Raw genomic sequence first — 21,077 nt, 5'->3', positions numbered from 1 at the left:
CCAAAACAACTTTGAAGAAGAAAAAGGAAAGGAGAGACCTGTCCTAACAGATAGCAACAGTAACTAAAATGATGTAACATGATACAGAGATGAAGAGAGACCAGTGAAACCAGAACAGAGAGCCCAAAAACTAACTCCTGTACACAGATAAACAGAATAAAGCTGGCATTAAAGGTCACTAGGGAAGGGAATTCCCTGACAGTCCAGCTGTTAGGACTCAGAGGCACTTCTGCTGCAGGGGTGCACAGGTTCAATCCCTGGTCAGGTAATTAACACTCCACATGCTGACGGGCATGGCCAAAAAAAAAAAAAATCGCTAGGAAAAAGAACTATTCAACAAATGGTGATTCATAGATTAGATTAAAAGAAATTACAGAATATCTTTAATAACTCACAGGGAAAATACTGAACAATAAGTAAAAGTTGCTGAAAAACATACAATATAGTTCTCTTTCTCTCTAATTAATGTATGTATTACATAAATGTGAATATGGGTTTACAAAATGGGTTTACATAGGGAGAAGCAAAGAAGTAGAAAAAAAAAACAGAAACCAATTATGATAACCCAGGCAAGACATGCTGGGCTTACAACTATCACTGAAACTTATTCCCTATTTTATAACAAATACTAAGATTAGAAGAAACTTTCAAGAGACATAAAGTAAGGATCTATGCCATTATAAACATTAAGACCTTGGTGCAAATTTGGCGATTCAATAATTCCATATCTACTCACCATTCTTACGCTCACTAAGCGGAGGCAAATTGGGATTCCTGCCAGGGTGGAGGCCCAGGGTCAGCTCGGGCTGCAAGGAGAGCTCCTGCAGTTCATTGGCAACAGCTTCGCTCTGCGGGCTGGGTGCCGCGGACAGGGACACCAGCACTGGTTCATCATCATTTTCGCCAGCCCCTCCTCCGTCCAGCCCATTCACAGCAATGACGGAAGGGGGCAGGCACACTACACTGGAGAAATCCACCTTGGCTTTCGTGATGGCAACCTGGAAATGGAAGGAGAAACAGAAAGTTTAGATGTGGAAAAGAGACTATTCTACTGAGTACATGCTGAACACTAATACTATAAATTACAGTACGGGTGAGCTACCATTATTCTTAAAAGCTTTCTGTAAAGCAAACTAGCATCATTATTAAATTAATATTTACTATGCTCACAGAGTGCATGGAGGATAACGTACGATTGAAACAAAACCAACATACGCACACACAGATACATACACACGTCTAGTGGGATAAAAGGAAATAGTGGTCAAGGAGGAAGAGCTATGAGATAAATGTTACCTTCCAACTACTAAGGAAAAATATCTTGAGAAATAATACTTAATGAGTACAAGGTATTAAAGTATCATATTGTACTAACATAATCTTGGGGAGAAAATTTCTTTAAGAAAACCATTCCCAACCCACTAGATTCCACAAAGAAATATAAACAGAGATGTCTGTTTGATAATGGATATTAGCTCAATTAAAAATATATACACAAAGGGAGTCCAACATGAGGACGGAAGATGCCTTAGAGGACTGGGGCAGGGAGGGTGGCGGGGACTCGAGGGGGGGGGAGTCAAGGAAGGGAGGGAATACGGGGATATGTGTATAAAAATAGATGATTGAACCTGGTGTACCCCCCCAAAAAAAAAAAAATATATATATATATATACACAATTTTTAAAGGTTACTTTCCATTTAAGTATTGGCTATATTCCCTGTTTTGTACAACACATACTTGATCCTATCTTACACCCAATAGTTTGTACCTCCCACTCCTCTTCCATCCAATATTGCCCCCCCCCACCCGCCCCGCAACACTGGTAACCACTAGCTTGATCCCTGTGAGTCTGTTTCTTTTCTGTTATATTCACTAGTTGGTTGTATTTTTTAGATCCCACATAAAAGAGATATCATACAGTATTTGTCTTTCTCTGTTTGACTTATTTCTTTTAGCATAATGCCCTCCAAGTCCATTATGCTGCTACAAATGGCAAAATTTCATTCTTTTTTATGGCTGAGCAGTATTCCATTGTGTATACACACCATGTCTTTTTTATCCACTCACCTGCTGATGGGCACTTAGGTTGTTTCCATATCTTGCCAGTTGTAAATAATGCCATTCTGAACATGTTTTTTGTTTTTTAGCTCAAATGTTTGAACCTATCTGAATATTTTTAATCACAGTACCCAGGAATGGAATACCAAAAACAAAACACATGGCAACATGAGAAAGAACAAGATCTTTAAAAATGACAAAGAATACAAATAACTTGAAAGTCTTTTCAACAACAAGGGAATGAATGGTTAGGGGGATTAAGACTATACTCATCCACCAAATGCTGTGGAATTATTAAGAATAATTTTTACAAAGCATTTAAAATGCAGAAAATGTTTATCTAAAATTAAGTTTAAAAAAGATATAAAAACGCATACTCATATAAAAGTATTATACAGGGTAAAAAAGACCATAAGGAAATTTACCAAAACACAAAACGGGTTTCGTTTGTTTGGACTATGAAAATTTTTACTTTCTTTAGTTTTCAAATTTTCTCTAAAACACATATATTGCTTTCATAATGAAAAAGCTATAATTCTTAATCTAAAAAGGGGACCTAGCAGTTCCCTGCAGACTTTAATGAGGGCTTTCACTTAATTTGCTTCAGATGAAGAAACCAACAAAATATTGGAAAGCCATGAAATGAAGAAAGGCATTGAAAACTAAAAGGAGGGACTTCCCTCATGGTCCAGTGGGTAAGACTCCACACTCCCAATGCAGGGGGCCCAGGTTCGATCCCTGGTCAGGGAACTATGTAGATCTCGCATGCATGCTGCAACTAAAAAAGATCCTGCACGCCGCAACTAAGACCTGGCACAGCCTAATTAATTAAAAAAAGGAAAAAGAAAGAAAGGAAACTAAAAGGACCATCACATTCTACCTTCATGTAAGGCTATACTGTGCCCAAACCTGACTGCAGTTCTGGTTGATCCTCATAAAATATAAAATGGAATGGAAAAGATCAGGTAAGAGCAATTAAGAAGGGAGGGTGGGGGTTTCCTAGGTGGCGCAGTGGTTGGGAGTCCGCCTGCCAATGCAGAGGTCACGGGTTTGATCCCAGCTCCAGGAAAATCCCACATGCCGCGGAGCAACTAAGCCCGTGTGCCCAAAAAAAAAAAAAGAAGGGAGGGTGACATCACGAAGAATAAAGATATTAAGAAGGACTCTCTACTCCAAAAAGGCTGAAAGAAGGTGGAGTGAGTCAAGTTCAAAACAAAAGAATATATATATCAGGAACTCAACAGTCTAAGAGGTAGTATGGGCAAATCTTGGGAAAAGAATTTTTTAAGGGTTTGAACAATTTTAGGAATTATAAAATAACAAATGTCTGCCAAGAAAATCCAGAATTCAACCTTCAAAGAATTTTTTCCCATCTTGCCTATGACTTATCACCATTTAAGCCATGTCTCTGTGTGTACTGGGAAAAAACAATTGTTATACATGATTAATCCATCTGGCTTTTCTTTGCCACTGACCCTGAAAGAGAATGTTGGTTTTCCTTAACAGCAGCCTTTTCAGACTAAAATATTCAATTTTATGATATTCAACGATCATTTGAGACCCAAACTCCTTAGGACAGAGTCCTCAATACCCTTCCCCACCCTGAAACATATGAGCATGCTCTCACACACACACACGCACATGTGCACATGGATGATGGCACTGCGATGTGAGTTTTGAAACAAAACAACACTCTTAAATGAGTCCTAAAGGAAAGCAGGAGGAGGACAGCATCAAAACTCCAGCCTTAAGACCTAGGAAAAGTAGCTTCACATACAGTAACAAGTTTTCAATAAACAGCTGTTAATATACAATGGAATATTATTCAGCCACACAAAAAAAGAAATACTGCCATTTGCAAAAACATGAACAGACCTTAAGGGCATTAAGCTAAGTGAAATAAATCAGACAGAAAAAGACAAATACTATATGATCTCACTTATGTGGAATCTAAACAACAAATGAAAAAATAAAAACAAATCCATAAAAAAAGAGATTAGACTTGTAGTTACCAGCAGTGGGGTAGCGGGAAGTGGAGGAATTGGATGAAGGTTGTCAAAAGATACAAATTTCCAATTATAAGGTAAGTAGAGTTAACACTGCTATATGGTATATTTGAAAGTTGTTAAGAGAGTAAAGCCTAAGAGTTCTCATAATAAGGAAAAAAATTTTTTTTCTATTTATATGAGATGATGAATGTTTACAAAACTTCCTGTGGTACACACTTCACAACACATATGTCAAGTCATTACTTACACCTTAAACTTATACAGTGCTATCTACCAATTATATCCCAATAAAACAAAAAAAAAACAGTTGTTAAACCATTGCAGATTATAGATTATATTCATACCTCTCATTAGAAAATGGAGAAATTTAACTGAGAATGGTAACAACTATGTGTGTACGCAGTAGACAGACCGTGCCAATAGTATTTGCACAGTAACAGCCACTTGATAAATACTTGTCTGAAAAAGACAGAAGCAAATGAAAGATACTTAAAGATAATCTGGGGACCAAGACAGGCAGGTCTTGAGGGAAATTAGAATGATACAAGAAGACTGTATGAAAGATACAGAAAAATTAAGAATAATGTTTGGAAGTCAGGACAGGAACTAGCAAACCTCATTTCATTTAAGTACTCCAGTTAAACTGTGGGGGTAGAATCATAGTTTCATATAAAAAGTTCTTAACCAAACAGCAAAATCCCATTATTTCAGACTTCATTAATATCTGTGATACTATAATGAAGTATGAGATTAAGAAAAATTTTATGGGGACTTCTCTGGTGGTCCAGTGGTTAAGAGTCCACCTTCCAATGCAGGGGACAGGGATTTGATCCCTGGTCAAGGAACTAAGATCCCACATGCCACAGGGCAACTAAGCTCACGCACCACAACTACTGAGCCCACACGCCTCAATTAGAGAAAACCCACGTGCCACAACTAGAGAGAAGCCCATGCACTGCAGCAAAGAGCCCGCGCGCCCCAAGGAAAGGCCCCACATGCCACAACGAAGATCCCGCAGGCTGCAATGAAGACAAGACGCAGCCAAAAACAAAAAATTAAAATTAGAAAACAACAACAACCAAAACACATGGCTCACTTTATAAAAAGAAAAAAAAAAGAAAAATTTTATGCTACTTGGGGGAGGGGTAGGATAAAAGAGTGCCAGCAATTTTATAGTGTTTACCAGAGTAAGAGAAAAACTAAAATACTGCCTCATAACGTATAATTCTTTACACAATTACAAAAGAGACTAGCACATAACACAATCAACGTTAATGTGTAAATGTTTATTTCCCATTTCAAATAAGCTATTTTTCCATTAAAAATGGCCTAGCAATAGTGTTTACTAGACAGAGTTTTAGCTTTGCAAGAGGAAAGAGTTCTAGAGAGCTGCTGTACAACAACGTGAAGGTACTTAACACTGCTGAGCTATACACTTAAAAATGGTTAAGATGGGGCTTCCTAGGTGGCGCAGTGGTTAAGAATCCGCCTGCCAATGCAGGGGACACAGGTTCGATCCCTGCTCCAGGAAGATCCCACATGCCACGGAGCAACTAAGCCTGTGTGCCAAAAAAAAAAAAAAAAAAAAAAATGGTTAAGATGGTAACTTTAATATCACATTTTTTTACCACAATAATTTTAAAATGGCTTGGCAAGATCTCCGCTTAAGAAATAATTTACTAAACTAGCTCATATTATTCACTGAGCTTGAAAGAATAAATTGTCTATTCTTTAAAATGTCCCTTAATTTACTTTTCAGTAATTCAGAACAAACTTCCTCCTATTACTCTGAATTAGAAAATTACTATTATTGCTGAGATTTGGGGATTTGACATTCACATGCACTACTGCGCCCAAAAGGCAATAAAGATCCATCCATCACATGATCGTATGATTTCCCTAATGAAGTTTGAAGTTAAACTGCATGAGTCTGTAATTCTGGTATGTACTTAATGAAGATAAGCAGTACTTCTAAAAAAAGATTATTTTTAAAAGAAACTGTGGAATATGACTCCTAAAAGAAAGTCAATCCAAGTCAAGGGCTAGGCATGAAGAAAAAATGAAGAAGTTTAAAAAGTGATGTTTTTTAGAACTCATACATTTTTAATAGATTAAAGAAAGGAATATTAAACTCTGTAGCGACTTGGACTATGACTGTGCCTGACACTGACTGGAATGAAAGAAAAAGCAATCTGAAAAACTGTCTTACTGAGTGTTCCATTCAGAATTTATTTTAATAGCTTAGTAACTTAGGTTAAGTTCCGTATTTACAGGGTCATTAAGGGTTTGAAGAGGTCACTTGAAAATTTTACATACCTATATAGGTTACCACACATTTTTACTGGGCAAATTATATGCTATAGTAGTATTCAATCTAAAGATTTCAAAAGTTTCAGGATACAGCCTTTCAAAATGCTAACATTAAATGTTATTACAGGGACTTCCCTGGTGGAGCAGTGGTTAAGAATCCACTTGCCAATGCAGGGGACATGGGTTCAATCCCTGAGCTGGGAAGATCCCACATGCTGCGGAGCAACTATGCCTGTGCGCCACAACTACTGAGCCTGCCCTCTAGAGCCCACAAGCCACAATTATTGAGCCCACATGCCACAACTACCGAGGCCTGCATGCCTAAAGCCCGTGCTCCACAACAAGAGAAGCCACCGCAATGAAGAGTAGCCCCTGCTTGCCACAACCAGAGAAAGCCTGAGTGCAGCAACAAACACTCGACATGACCAATAAATAAATAAATTTATTAAAAAAGTAAAAAATAAATGGTATTACAATAAAATTCTTCCATAAAAATTCGTAAGGGGCAGGGGAACAGATGAAACAAGAGACCATTGGTAATTGTTGAAGCTGAATACTGGGTATATGGAGATTCATTATACTATCATTCTCTCTATATTGGTGTATGTTTGCTAACATTCTTATAATGCTTTTTTTAAAAAAAGAAATTTTTTTAAAATAAGATTTTTCCACAGAACAAAGTGAAGACACAAAGCAAGATTTCCTTATTCTTGACCTTGGAAAATAAGCCAAACAGAAGTCAAGTATAAGCACTAACAAAAGAAAAGAGAGAATATTTAGCATGAAATATACACATTGGGAAGATTTATTTCTCTAGCAAACATTCTACTTTCTACTCATTTTTAAATAACCCACAGGAGAAAGTCCTAGTAAACTCTGACCATCCAGAAACAAGATCCAAAAATATTGAGGAACAGCCATCATGGACTAAGTCTCCTCTACCAGTTCCTGGATACTCCTAAAATTTCATTTACTGTAAAACCTGCATGAAAAAGAAAAAGCTGAAAGAGTATTATTTATCTCAGAGTATACATATCATATTATTTAGAAAAATTAAAGAGTTACATCTCAAAATACTTTCTGAAACGTCTCAAAGGAAAGATAATTAAAATAACCAAAAGAAAAAATGTGCGTCACGTTTCAGTGTTGTAAATTTATAATTCTACTGAGTCCAAAATCGAACTTTTTTTTTCATCACAGGATCACCAACTCCAGCTTCTTGGCTGCTGATTCACATATGATCAGTAGCAGCCAGAACAAAACAACATGGGGGCAGGGTCATCTCCCACAACCCATCTGTTTCCCTCTCTTGCTGGCCTGATTCCGCCTCATCTTTTCTCCACCCCACCCCCTTTTTGGGCTGCATGCCTTCTGCTGGTGCCAAGCGGCATATGTAACTAGAAGCAACAGCACAAAAAGTGTTAGAGAAATGGAAGAGCTCAGGCAGACAGCTGATAACTCTAGGAAAGTATATACTAACATGACTTTTTATCATGACCCATGACAAAGACTTTCATACAACCAAATGACACGGTTCTTCTGAAAAAAATTTCTCTGTATAAAGTGGCTTTTTAAAATCAATTAATGAACCTTTTTTTTAACTGTACAGATTTTTCCATTTCTTTTCCTTGATTCATCTTCAACGGATAAACCAAAATCTTTAAAACTCTTACTATCTAAGCAGATATATATAATTTATACATACATTTATATTTTTTATATTTACATATTTTTATATAAATTATATATATATATAAAATTTGACATAAAGGAATTTGAGAACAAGTATTTTCTGAGAACTAACTATGTACTAGGTACTGCCCTAGACGCTACAGTAAAACGTGAGGAAAACATCTGGTCTTGGCTAACTAGTTGCCCTTATCTCTGTTACTACCACCCCTATTATCTTCAGATGTCTTAAAAATTACTCAGGCTCCTAGAGACGGCAAAGAAAAGGCCTTTCTGCTCCCTCTTCATCTTAGAAATCATCCAAACCAAGGAGTACAAGAATCAGGAAAATATAAAATCCAACTGAAAACAACAGAAAGCACATGAAGAGTGGCATGGCAGATTAAAGATGACTGCAAATTCCCTGACACTTCTTCCATTGACAGGTGAGGTCTAGTTCCCCTCCTCCTGAACCTGAGCTGGGCTGTGACTGCCTTAACAACGCAGTACAGTGAAAATGATGCTATGCCAGTTCCAGGTCTAGCCTTTAAGGAGACTGGCAGCTTTTACCTTGATCTCTGAGAGCCCCGTACTCCCAGAAGTCCAACTACTCTGATGGAGAGACCATAAAAAACACATCTCAAGACTACACTGAAAACAAAAAGGGATCTAGCTAAGACTAGCCTTCCAGACATCCCCACCAAGCTGTGAGGCACATATACTCTGGGACCACCCGCCTCAGGCAAGCCCAGTCACTTGCTGAATGCCACCATGTGGACCCAAGTTAACAAACACCCTATGGAGCAGAAGAATCCCCAAGCTAAGCCTTGCCAAATCCCTCACCCACAACATTGTGAGATACAATAAATGGCATCAGATTTCTTAACATCAACATTGAAAACTGAGATAATAGAGTATGCCTTCAAATTCTCAGGAAAAAAAAATTATTATCAAATTGGAATTGCTTATATAGACTATCAATCAAGTAGGAAGGCATTCCAGGTAACAAAAACTTTATCTCCCAAGTAATTTTTTTCAGAAAGTTCCATGGAACTACAGCTTTTGCTCACTTCAGGTTTTCAGCTCCTCCTGATCAGTCCACAGGGAGTCCGTCATCCAAGTTTTTCCTCTTATCCCAACAAAATAGATAAAAGGTAACAATATAGTACTGCCTCTTCAATAACAACAGTACAAGGCCCTTCCCAGTACTTGCTTCATTTCTCACACTCCCCTTTAAGCACCCATGGCTCCCACCCTATGCACCTTACGCTGCTTTCTCCTTGTGACTGCCTAGAATTGCCTCTTCTTCCCCAAACTATCCCCTTCTCCCTATTCTCCATCCCATTCCAACAGGCTATGCTTCCACAGATCCCAGGCTTGCTTCTCACGGCTTACTTTGACTACTATGAAAACAGACTGATCCTCCTCTAGTCAGTTAAGTTCACTGAGGAAAGGAATTCCATTCTATTGTCATTTTGACTCAAGTACCTAGATATTACACTTGACACAGAACAGGAACTCAATAAACATTTGTTCATTTACTGACTATATTAATCTCATGGCAACCACATGACATACACAATCAAAGTCAGCACTGACAGAAAAAAAGAGGGGAAAAGGTTCTGTCACAGGTAGGTATTTATGTTTGAATAGAAATACATATGTTTGAGAACAGTCATAAAAAATGGATAGTATTACAAAACAGAAATAGGCTCACAGACATAGAGAACAGACTTGTGGTTACCAGGGGGGAGGGGGCATGGGAGAGGGAAGTGTCAGGAGTTTGGGATTAGCAGATGCAAACTATTAGCTATAAGATGGATAAAAACAAGGTCCTACTGCATACACAGGGAACTATATTCAATACCCTGTGATAAACCGTAATGGAAAAGAACATGAAAAAAGATGTATATAACTAAGTCACTCTGCTGTAGAGGAGAAATTAACACAACATTGTAAATCAACTATACGTCAATAAAATTCTTTTAAATAGCTAGTACTGACAAGATTCACTTATTTTTCATTCATTCTTTCAATAAATATCTACTGAGTAACTACTACATGCCAGGTACTGTTCTGGGTGCTAGGGGATACTACAGTGAATAAAACAAAGTTCCTGCCCTCAGGGAGCTTATATTCTTCCAGGAGACAGAACAGCAAGGACAAAAACATGGATGTGAGAAAGTGTGGAGTATGTTCTAAAAGGGCAATCAAGTACAAGTGATATGAGGTGTGCCTGCAACGGCAAGCTGAGTTTCACTCTAAGAAGTAGGGAACATAATACAATGTTGTAAATCAACTATAGTCCAATATAATATAAAAACTTTTTAAAAAAGAAGTACGGAATAACATGATCAAACCATGTTTTAGAGAATTAATCTGGCAGTGGAATAAATACTGGATTGGAAAAAAGGAATAAGAGGTTGGGAAAAAAATTATGAAGGTACTTTCATTAGGCAAAGTATAACTTACTGAGATCCTGAATTCGGGCAGTAAACGTAGAAAGATGGGATCCGTCACACGTAACAGGAGTCACACCTGACACAGAGCAGAAGCTCTGATCTTTGTTGAGTTAATGTTGAATGAATGAGACAATTTATAAGTGATAGGATATGTCTGTGTTTGGTTGTGGGGGGTGAAGAAAGGGAGGTGTCAAACATGACTGGTTTTAAGCCAGAGTGACTGCTAGAATGGTGACTCTGCTAAAAGAAACAGGGAAGAAAGGAGGAGGACTCTTATCTGAGCGGATGCTGAATTTGATCTGGGGTACTGGGTGCAGAAGCCAAAGCCAAATAATAGAAACACCTGAGTCTCCACTATATACATGAGAAGGAAAATATAGACATGAAAGTAGAAGGATAGAAACAAAAAGGAATATAAGAATAGGAAGAAAATAGAAAAAAAAAAGTAGGGACAGTATTGATACAAGAAAAAGGCAGAGGTATAGATATAAGAGAATGATAAATTGCTATCATATCTGACTCTGTTGATAACTCACGCATTCCTAGTCTCAGACTGCCTACTTTGGGTTTTAGATCATCCCTGACTCCTAAAATTATCATATACAGCTGAGTATCTAATTACATATCGGTACTTTCTACTCACACTATTTTAGAAGAAGCTCAATAAAGCTGTAACTTTATAATGCTGAGGGGCAACCAGCTGTCCCTAAACGTAAAGACACAAGTAAGCTCAAGGGCTTATATAAAAGGACATGAACTTACCAGCTGGAAACAGGAGAAATAAAAACATTTAGAATAAAGAAAAGTAAAATATGTATTTTATCTGCAGGCTCAACTCCTTTGTTTTGGATTACTCTCCACACCATTCTCCACAAGCCCCTGCCAACTATCCATAGCTTAGAACATAACCTAATGGTGTTGGGTATGCATGGGAACACCCTTAACTGAGTGACACAAACTGCCTTTCAGTCTTAACGTCACCTGAGAAGACCTGGGGTGGAGCTGATTTCCATTAATTCAGTCGACAAATATATATTGACCAGGCAGTGTTCTAGGTACCAGGAGTGCAAGAGACAGAAAATATTCCTGCTTTCATGGAGCTTACATTACAGTGAGAGAGACACAAAAATAAAGGTAAATAAATACACAATAAAGTAATTGCAGGTAACTATAAGTATTATGGGGAGTGCAGGATGGCTAATTTAAATGTTCGAAAAAGGTCTCATTGAGGAGGTGATATCTAAGCTGAGACCTGAATAACAGCCAACTTAATTGTGTATATTCAACCTTCACAACACTAACAGGTACACTTATATTATCCAATTTTTTACAGTTGGGGAAACAAAGGCACTGAGAGGTTAAATAGCTCGAACACAAGCAATCAGGAGAACCCATGCCTCTAACCACTACACAATCTGACGCTACCTGAATTTGACAAGCAGCAGCCAGTCGTGCAGAGGAAACAGCACATACAAGTTCAAAGGCCATGACGTGGGAATGAGCTTGACATCTTCAAGGAACTGAAAGACCAGCCTGGGCAGAGAGCAGAGCAGGAGGGGAGAAGTACATTCTATGAAAAAACGGATGCCCCTGGGAGGTTTTAAGCAATGGAGTGAAATGATCTGACGTATGTTTCCAAAAGATCACTTTGGCGGCTGCTTACACAATAGATTGTGGGGGAAGTTGTTCACCTTAGCCTGCTGCCTGACTTTTGAGTTTGGTATAATTTACCACTCTGCCTGGCCCCCTAGTTAACAATTGCAATAATGTTGTTTTGGAGAAAAGTTATAATATGTAACCTATATCAATATCTTATATCACTGAGTTTGGTGAAATGACCTTGGGCAAGTCACTCTGAATAAGAATTGTTACTCTGTCCTGTTATCTTAAAGGGTCTTATGAGACATTATCCTGAAAAGTACAGAGTTTAACTATAAAGAGGCATTTTGTTGCAAACATTTAATAGAAATTTGATAATTTGCCTTAACCCCATCGCCAATTCCCCGCTCCCCAAGAAAAGGCTGCTTGAGATGTAAAGCACTATTTTGGCAAGATGACTTCATGACATTCCTTGAACTATATTCATGTCCACAAACACTACAAATATGCTTTCCTTATGATTCCTAATCCCTCTTCTGCAGTGTCCAAATGTGTTCTGATTTTTAACTGTGGAATTCTATTTGTCTTTTAGAAATTTCTTCTCTAAGAGAAAGAATGATGGATGTTTAGAAGTCCACATGCTATATATAAAAGACCTGAATATATTTAAATATGATCTGAACATATTTGTGTATTCACCTACAAAATTACATAATCCATCATGAGACAATTTTCAAGTTAAGAATTCTTCTGTCACTTCCACTCCAACACCAAAACCTTACACCCAATATGCCAGGACAACCTGAAATGTCGCCAGGCCACTGTATAGAAAATCTGCCCTAGAGATGCTGTTCCAGTATGAATAGTATGAAAAAGACTAGTTATTTTTGAACATACTAACTTTGGAATGAAAAACCTGTTGAGACAAACCTCACCTAGGATGAAGACAGGCAGTAGTTGGGGGAAAGGGAAGACGTTTACAGTATTGTGCTTTGTTTCCACACTACAATGGAGCGTTTGAAGAGAAGCACTATTTTCCAGTGCCAGGGCCTCACATCCTTAGGTTTCCCAATGAGCTCTCTCCCCATATCTTAAGAATATGCTCCCTCTTTATAAAAGGAGTCATGAATATTTTCCTAAATTCTTGATCAAATATTTCAAAACACTGAGAATGAAATACCTTGCCATAAAAAGAAGAAAAAAAAAAATCCAGAAACTGTCACAACTTTGTAGGAATACAGCAAACGCAAATATTGGGTTGGCTGAAAAGTTCATTCGGGTTTTTCTGCTACAGAAAAAGTATATTGAAGACTGGAGTGTCTATGGGTCAAGGAGAAGAGGCCAGGCTACAGCTCCTAGTCACCTACTGGTGCTACAATGAGGAACCCTCAGGACAACGTGCAATCTGTGATAGCACTGTAGCATTTGAGATGAAACACCACCAGCATACTCACTTTATTCTTCTGATTACACTTTAATAATAAAAGCTAATGTATTGATTAAAAGAATCTATTCTGACAAGATCAGTGACCATACAAAAGCACTAGCTCTTCACATTACCTTCACAGTAAACAGTGCAGAGTGTGTTCAAAAATGCATTTTCAGTTGCTCATGGTCATTAAAGGCTTCAATTAAGGCAGAACCTCTGAAAACAATAAATCTCAACTTAAATAAAAACAGCTGCTAAGTCATGTTCCATTATTCTTCCCTTCTGACAGCCTCTTGCTTCAAATAGTATTACTCTCAGCCAATTAATAGTTCTAACAAAGGTGCTGAGAAGTTCTGATGGAATGAAATGTAACAGACATCAGTAAACATGTTTTTTTTTTTAGTAAACATGATTTTAACTTCAGTACAATTATATTGGAAAGCTTTGAAATAAAGAGGGAAGAGAGCGTACAGGCAAAGAAATCCATTTCCCAAACAAATACAAAATACAGCAAAAGTGTTTTCCAAAGCACTGCAGGAATCTCCACTTTACAGCTACATCTAAGAGCAGTTACTATAGAATTTATAAAACGCTAAGACACACAGCAGCAGTCAGCAGTTACTGCAATGCATTTTGTAGGCATCTGTGCAGGCAACAAGCATGATACAGATAGCAAAAAAAAAAAAGAAAAGGAAAGGAAAGGTAAGGGCACACCAGCATGGAAATCTTCTAATGTCTTGGTGGCATATCTTAAAATGGAACGGTTCTAAATCAATCAAGCAGAAAGGAAGCACACTCGTGATCTACATCTAAAAGAGAGGCAATCATCCGGATGTAGTAACTCGGAAGTTTTAGATGATGTGAAAGAGAGAACACAACAGGAAGAGCAATAGGAGTGTTTTTAAATACCAGAGACGAACAATAAGCAGAAAGAACCTCACCTGGACCATTGTGGGAGGCACTGGAGGTTTTGCCCAATATCTGTTTTCTCTTTCTTACTTAGTAGCAGAACACCTGAGCTTTAGCTAAGTGCATGCCAGAATGCAGACTGCATTTCCCAGCCTCTCATGCAGCCAGATGTGGCCATGAGTTCGAGCCAGTGGGACATGAATACAAGCATACCTCAAAGCTACTGCAGGTTGGGTTCCAGACCACCGCAATAAAGCAAATATCAAAATAAAGTGAGTCACATGAATTTTTTGGTTTCCCAGTGGATACAAGTTATGTCTCCACTATACTATAGTCTATTAAGTGTGCAACAGTATTGTGTCTTAAAGAAACAATATATATGCCTTACTTGAATATAGTTTATTGCTAAAAAATGCTTACCATCATCTGAGCCTTCAGTGAGTCACAGTAGTAACATCGAGGATCGCCGATCACAAAACATCATGACAAATATAATTATGAAAAGTTTGAAATATTGCAATAATTACCAAAATGTGACACAGAGACACATTAGAAAAATGGCACCAATAGACTTGCTCAATGCAGGGCTGCCACAAACCTTCCATTTGTGAGAAATGCAACATCTGCGAAGCACAATAAAGCAAAAAAGTGTAATAAAACAAGGTATGTCCGTAAAAGTATTAAGTGTGATTCCCAGGAAATGTCCTAAAAGGAACTTAGTACACTATTCTTTGGACCCTCCCCCTCCCTGCTGCCTGGAATGTGGATGAGGAGCTGGAGTGCAAGCGGCCATCTCAGACTATGAGGAAGAAGCCACATGTTGAGAATGGCAAGGCACAAAAATAGAACCTGGTTCCTTAGCACAGTGGAGCACCACACCAGCCCTGGGTTCCCAATTTCTGGACTTCTTTTACGTAAGATGAAAGTAAACTTACATCATGTTTAAAATCGCTATTATTTTATTTTGGGGGCATCACATGGTTGAACATAATCCTAATACAGAATTTGGTGCCAGGAATAGAATGCTTCATGAGAAAGAATGTAACATTTGTGATGAGCCTTCAGATGTTGAAGACTGAAAAGCTAGTGACAATTGTTATGCAGTGGCAAAACATGTCATTAACGCACTGCCTGATTACATCGGAATGCTACAGCTTTAAGGGAAACAGGAGGAAAGATTCAGAATGTTGTATGTGTTGGCTGCTTCTTGCAACTTTCAACAAAATTATACCAGAGAGGTAGAACTCAGACTAGAGCTAGTCAGTCAATAAGAAGAGATATAAAGGAACATATCATTGCTTTCCTGTGGCCTGCAATCTAAGTTGACTAAAAGCCTCTTACTTTGGAGTCTGATACGGTAGAAAACCACTCTGTACTCCAAAATGGTGCAGTTAAAAGTAGTGGCTGCCAGGGACTTTCCTGGTGGTCCAGCGGTTAAGGCTCTGCGCTCCCAATGCAGGGGGCCCCGGGTTCAATCCCTCGTGGGGGAGCTAGAGCCCGCATGCACGCCACAACAAAAGATCTCTCACGCGGCAACAAAGATCCCGCGTGCCGCAACTAAGACCCAGCGCAATCAAATAAATAAATATTTAAAAAAAAAAAAAAAAAGGAGTGGCTGCCAATGGAAAGAAGACTGGAACGCTGCCCATATAAAGGCCCAAATGCCAAAACAAAGCAAGGGAGAGGGGCTTAGGGTTGCCTTCTCACACACGCCAACTGTTTCAGATAGCCTCACTGTGATTGCCATTACGTTAAGATGGGGTGGAGATAGGCAAGGCACAGAGGTGAGTAAGAAAAGACCAGAGTCATAAGGCTTAAAAACGCTTAATCCAGAAACTTATTCCCCTCTTAGGACAGAAAGTCTTCAAATTTCCTACACAGTAGCATTTAATAATTGCTCTGGACCAGAGACTTTTGTATGTTACCAATTCTCCCCTTTTCAGAAACCATGTCTAAGGAAACCATGTTTAAAAAACTAAAGGAAGCGTGAGAATCATGTCTCACCAAATAAAGAATACCAATAAAAAGAAATTTTCCGAACGGTAATTTTTTATTGCTATCATCCTGTTTCTATTACAATTGTTGTACAGTAATTGTTTTGGGGGCAGTTAGTTTCTAAGCCCTGAACCATACCCACCAGAGAAGACTGCTCATTACTCAGACGTCCTAGGCTCTGCGCTGAATGCAGTAACTAAATGAAACATTGGACAGTCTCTTTTGGGATGAGGTGAATGTGCTGTATATGTGAAAAGAAGGGTAGGCATACATATTAGAATAACCAAAGGGCAGACTACAACAACAACAACAAAAAACAAAATCCTAATTAAATCCCTAAATCCATTCTCCTCTTCTTTCTCAGTAATAAGAGACTCAGGAAAATGGCAACCCAGATTAATGACTACAATTCCCAGCCTCCGTGGAAACTAGGTTTAATCATATGACAACATTCTGGCCAACAGGCCATCCATAAGCAAAAGTATCATATAGAACTTCTAGGAAGTACAAAGGGAATAAGCATGTCTTCAGCCCTTCCTCCTTCCTGATGGCTAGAATACAGATTGTATGGCTGGAGCTCGAGCAGTCATTTCATATTATAAAGCAGAAAATACATGCTGAGGATAGCAAAAGAAACTATCCCTGAGGAAGCCCAGGTTTGAATTTATACCTATTACAAAGATCTTAAGTCAGCTGTTTCAGATATGTTCAAAGAGTTAAAGGAAACCATGCCTAAAAAACTAAAGGGAAGTGTGAGAATAATGTCTCATTAAATAGAGAATATCAATAAAAAGCTAGAAATTATTTAAAAAAAAAAAAAAAAAGGAACCAAACTGAAATTCTGAAAAAGTAGAATAATTGAAATGAAATATTCACTAGAGGGGTTCAAGCATATTTGAGCAGGCAGAAGGAAAAAAAAAAAATCAGTGAACTTGAAGATCAATTGACATTATCCAACCTGAGGAAATGAAAGAAAAAAGAATAAAGGAAAATGATAATGTCCCTTGAGACCTATGGAACACCATCAAGTTTACCAACATATGTATAATGGGAGTCCCAGAAGAAGAGGGAAAAAAGGGCAGAAAGAGTATTTGAGGAACTAATGGCTGAAAATTTCTTAAATGTGATGAAAAACATTAATCTACACATTCAAGAAGGTCAATGAACTCCAAGTAGGGTTAAATAAAAGAGGTCCACATCTAGACACATCATATTCAAAATACAGAAAGACAAAAAGAAAATCTTGAAAGCAGAAAGAAAAAGTGACTCATCATGTACAAGAGATATTCAATATAAATAACAGCTGACTTATCATCAGAAACCCAAGGAACCAGAAGGCAGTGGGATGGCATATTCAAAGTTCTGGGGTGGGGTGGGGGGAAGCCTGTCAACCAAGGATTCTATATCAAGCAAAACTATCCTTCAAAAATGAAGGAAAAATTAAGACATTCTGAGAAAATCAAAATTGAGAGAATTTGTTGCTAGCAGACCTGCCTTTACAATAAATACTAAAAGGAGTCCTTCACTTTGAAATGAGAAGACACTAGAGAGTAACTCAAATCCGCATGAAGAAATAAAAGAGCATCGATAAAGACAACTATATAGGTAAACATAAAAGACAATACAAATGCATTTTTGTTTCTCTTTTTTCTCCTGTCTATGAAAAGACAACTGCATAAAGAATTATAAATCTGGGTCGTAATTTGTGACATTAACAGCAAAAGGGAGGGGGAAGAGAACTACACAGGAGCAACACTGATGTATACTATCAAAATTAAGTTGTTATTAATCCCAACCAGAGTGTAAATTATGGATTTCCACTTCTGGGATCTTAGCATGAGAGGCCCCAAGGACAAATTTCTATGGAAAATAAGCAAAGCTGGTGAAAACTACTAAAAAGAAAAATTAAGTCTCTGGAAATGGTCCTAGAGGCATACAGCAAATAAAGAAGTATTTATTCAAGAGAATCTACTAAAACTTGCTAACAGTGAACACCTGTGGCATCTGAGCCACGATCCACTTCCCCCCAGTTACCTGATGGAGCTTTACTCCAGGTGGGTGTGACTAAGAAGAAGGCACTCCTCTCCTCAGCTCCCAACCAATCACCAGAAGGAGCAGGCAACCAGGACTTCTCATCTTCTACAACTCCAACCTGAAAAAGCTAAACTCCTGGTGAGTGGGCCCAGGAGATAACGGGCCTCTTCCTCTCCCCAGCCCCCATCCATAAAACAGAGGCTCTATCCAAGATGCAACAGTTCAAGAATCCTGGGGCCCAGCCTGTATCCTCCCCAGCTCATAGGGCAAAGGTTCCACGCCAGGAGAGACAAGCCAATTAGACAAAGAGCTACCACCTTGCCAACATCCAGAGTAAGACTCAGAGATTCTGTCCAGGCGGGGGAAGTAGTCCATAAGAAAAGAAAGCTCCAAAGCTCTCCCCAAAGAAACTGGCTTTATTTGAGGCAGACTGTAGGGAAGTTCAGGCCTAAGGAAGTTCTTGAAATATAGCTCCTCTTAATCAGGAGCAACAAACTAAACCACAGGCCAGGTAACTCACTACTAAGAACCAGAGCAAGAGACAGCTAAGAAGAGCTGCTTCTGGAGTCAGAACAAACCACAAAGACTGGGCCTAAAAAATTACCCCAGTCCAAATTTAAGTAGATCAGACTGATGAACAATTAATGCCAAGACAGTTCAATGAGGGAAAGAATAATCCTTATAACAAATGGTGCTGGGACAACTGGATATCCACATGCAAAGAATGAAGCTGGACCCCCTACTTCACACCATATATAAACACTAACAGGAGTCTGTTCCCTACAAGAAATGGGGGACACGAAAAGGCTTCCATGCCCAGGAGCCCCACAGGGTCCTGCTCAGATTCAGTTTCACTAGCAACGGTAACCCCATCCACATTAGGGAATAACCACGCAGGCAGGGAAGCACCATGCGCAACTGGTGTGGAGAGACCCCAGACTCCAGAGAAAAGGCAATCCTTGTTACAAAGTGGCAAAGAACTTGGTTAAATTGTGTACTAGTGTTTTGTCAAAGGTAGAACTTGTGGGCTTCCTAGGTGGCGCAGTGATTAAGAATCCACCTGCCAATGCAGAGGTCACGGGTTTGATCCCAGCTCCAGGAAGATCCCACATGCTGCAGAGCAACTAAGCCCGTGTGCCCAAAAAAAAAAAAAAAAGGTAGAACTTGCAAGTAATGACCTTGGATGTTTAGCAGAGGAGACTTTTAGGCAAAATATTGAAGGTGCAACCTGGGTCCTCCTTACCGCTTATAGTAAAAATGCAAGAGGTTCACAGCTGGAGAAGAATCTTACCTCAGGATGAATCATACCTCGAGTCTCACCCGAAAGTGATTTAGATGATATTTAGATGACACTTTGGACTTTAGAGTTGATGCTGGAATAAGAAAGAAGGTCTCCAGCTGATAGATAAACTGGGGGCAAACGGATAATTAACAGACTTGGACCCCAATTACTGGGAGGGCTGACATCAGCTATGACTGTTTTGAAATAATGTGAAGGAAAAAGAATGCAAGACCTTCACCATCAGGACTTCCCTGGTGGCACCGTGGTTAGGAATCTGCCTGCCAGTGCAAGGGACACAGGTTCGAGCCCTGGTCCAGGAAGATCCCACATGCCACGGAGCAAATAAGCAACTCAGCCCATGCGCCACAACTACTGAGCCTGTGTGCCACAACTACTGAGCCCATGTGCCGCAACTACTGAAGCCTGTGTGCCCATATGCCTCTGTGCTCCACAACAAGAGAATCCACTGCAATGAGAAGCCTGTGCACCACAATGAAGAGTAGTCCCCACTTGCCACAACTAGAGAAAGCCTTGTGCAGCAACGAAGACCCAACACAGCAAAAAAATAAAAAATAAATAATAAATAAGTTGGTACAGCCACTATGGAAAACAATTTGGAGGTTCCTTAAAAAACTACAAATAGAACTACCATATGATTCAGTAATCCCACTACTGGGCATATACCCAGAGAAAACCATAATCTCAAAAGAAACATGCACCATAATGTTTATTGCAGCACTATTTACAATAGCCAGGACATGGAAGCAACCTAAATGCCCATTAACAAATGAATGGATAAAGAAGATGTGGCATATATATACAATGGAATATTACTCAGCTATAAAAAGGGATGAGATGGAGCTATATGTAATGAGGTGGATAGACCTAGAGTCTGTCATACAGAGTGAAGCAAGTCAGAAAGAGAAAGACAAATATCGTATGCTAACTCACATATACGGAATCTAAAAATGGTATTGATGAACTCAGTGACAAGAACAAGGACGCAGATGCAGAGAATGGACTGGAGAACTCGAGGTTTGGGAGGGGGCAGGGGGTGAAGGGGAAGCTAAAAAAAAATAAAAACAAAAAATAAATAATAAATCTAAAAAAAATAAAAAAAAAATACTAACAAAGTGGATCAAAGATCTAAGTGTAACAGCTAAAAATATAAACTTCCTACAAGAAAACAAAGGTATAAATCTTCATATCTTCAATTAAACAACAATTTCTTAGATATGATAACCAAAGCACAACCAAAGAAAAAAATAAACTGGACCATCAAGATGTTTAAATAAAAAAAATGTTTAAATTCTCTGCATCA

At 38.7% G+C, this 21,077-nt stretch overlaps 1 long non-coding RNA gene across 1 annotated transcript in view; it reads right to left on the bottom strand.

Annotated features, from left to right (window-relative positions):
• Positions 1–860: 860 nt before the first annotated feature.
• The window catches only part of LOC130856359 (uncharacterized), a 76,354-nt gene continuing 56,137 nt past the window's right edge, over positions 861–21,077 (bottom strand). The window contains exon 3 of the long non-coding RNA XR_009054558.1: positions 861–998. This is a non-coding gene — a long non-coding RNA (uncharacterized LOC130856359). The remainder of the gene's footprint in view (positions 999–21,077) is intronic.

Source organism: Hippopotamus amphibius, chromosome 7, assembly GCF_030028045.1.
Source record: "Hippopotamus amphibius kiboko isolate mHipAmp2 chromosome 7, mHipAmp2.hap2, whole genome shotgun sequence".
NCBI classification, from domain to species: domain Eukaryota; kingdom Metazoa; phylum Chordata; class Mammalia; order Artiodactyla; family Hippopotamidae; genus Hippopotamus; species Hippopotamus amphibius.
This window is presented reverse-complemented; position numbering and strand designations above follow the sequence as displayed.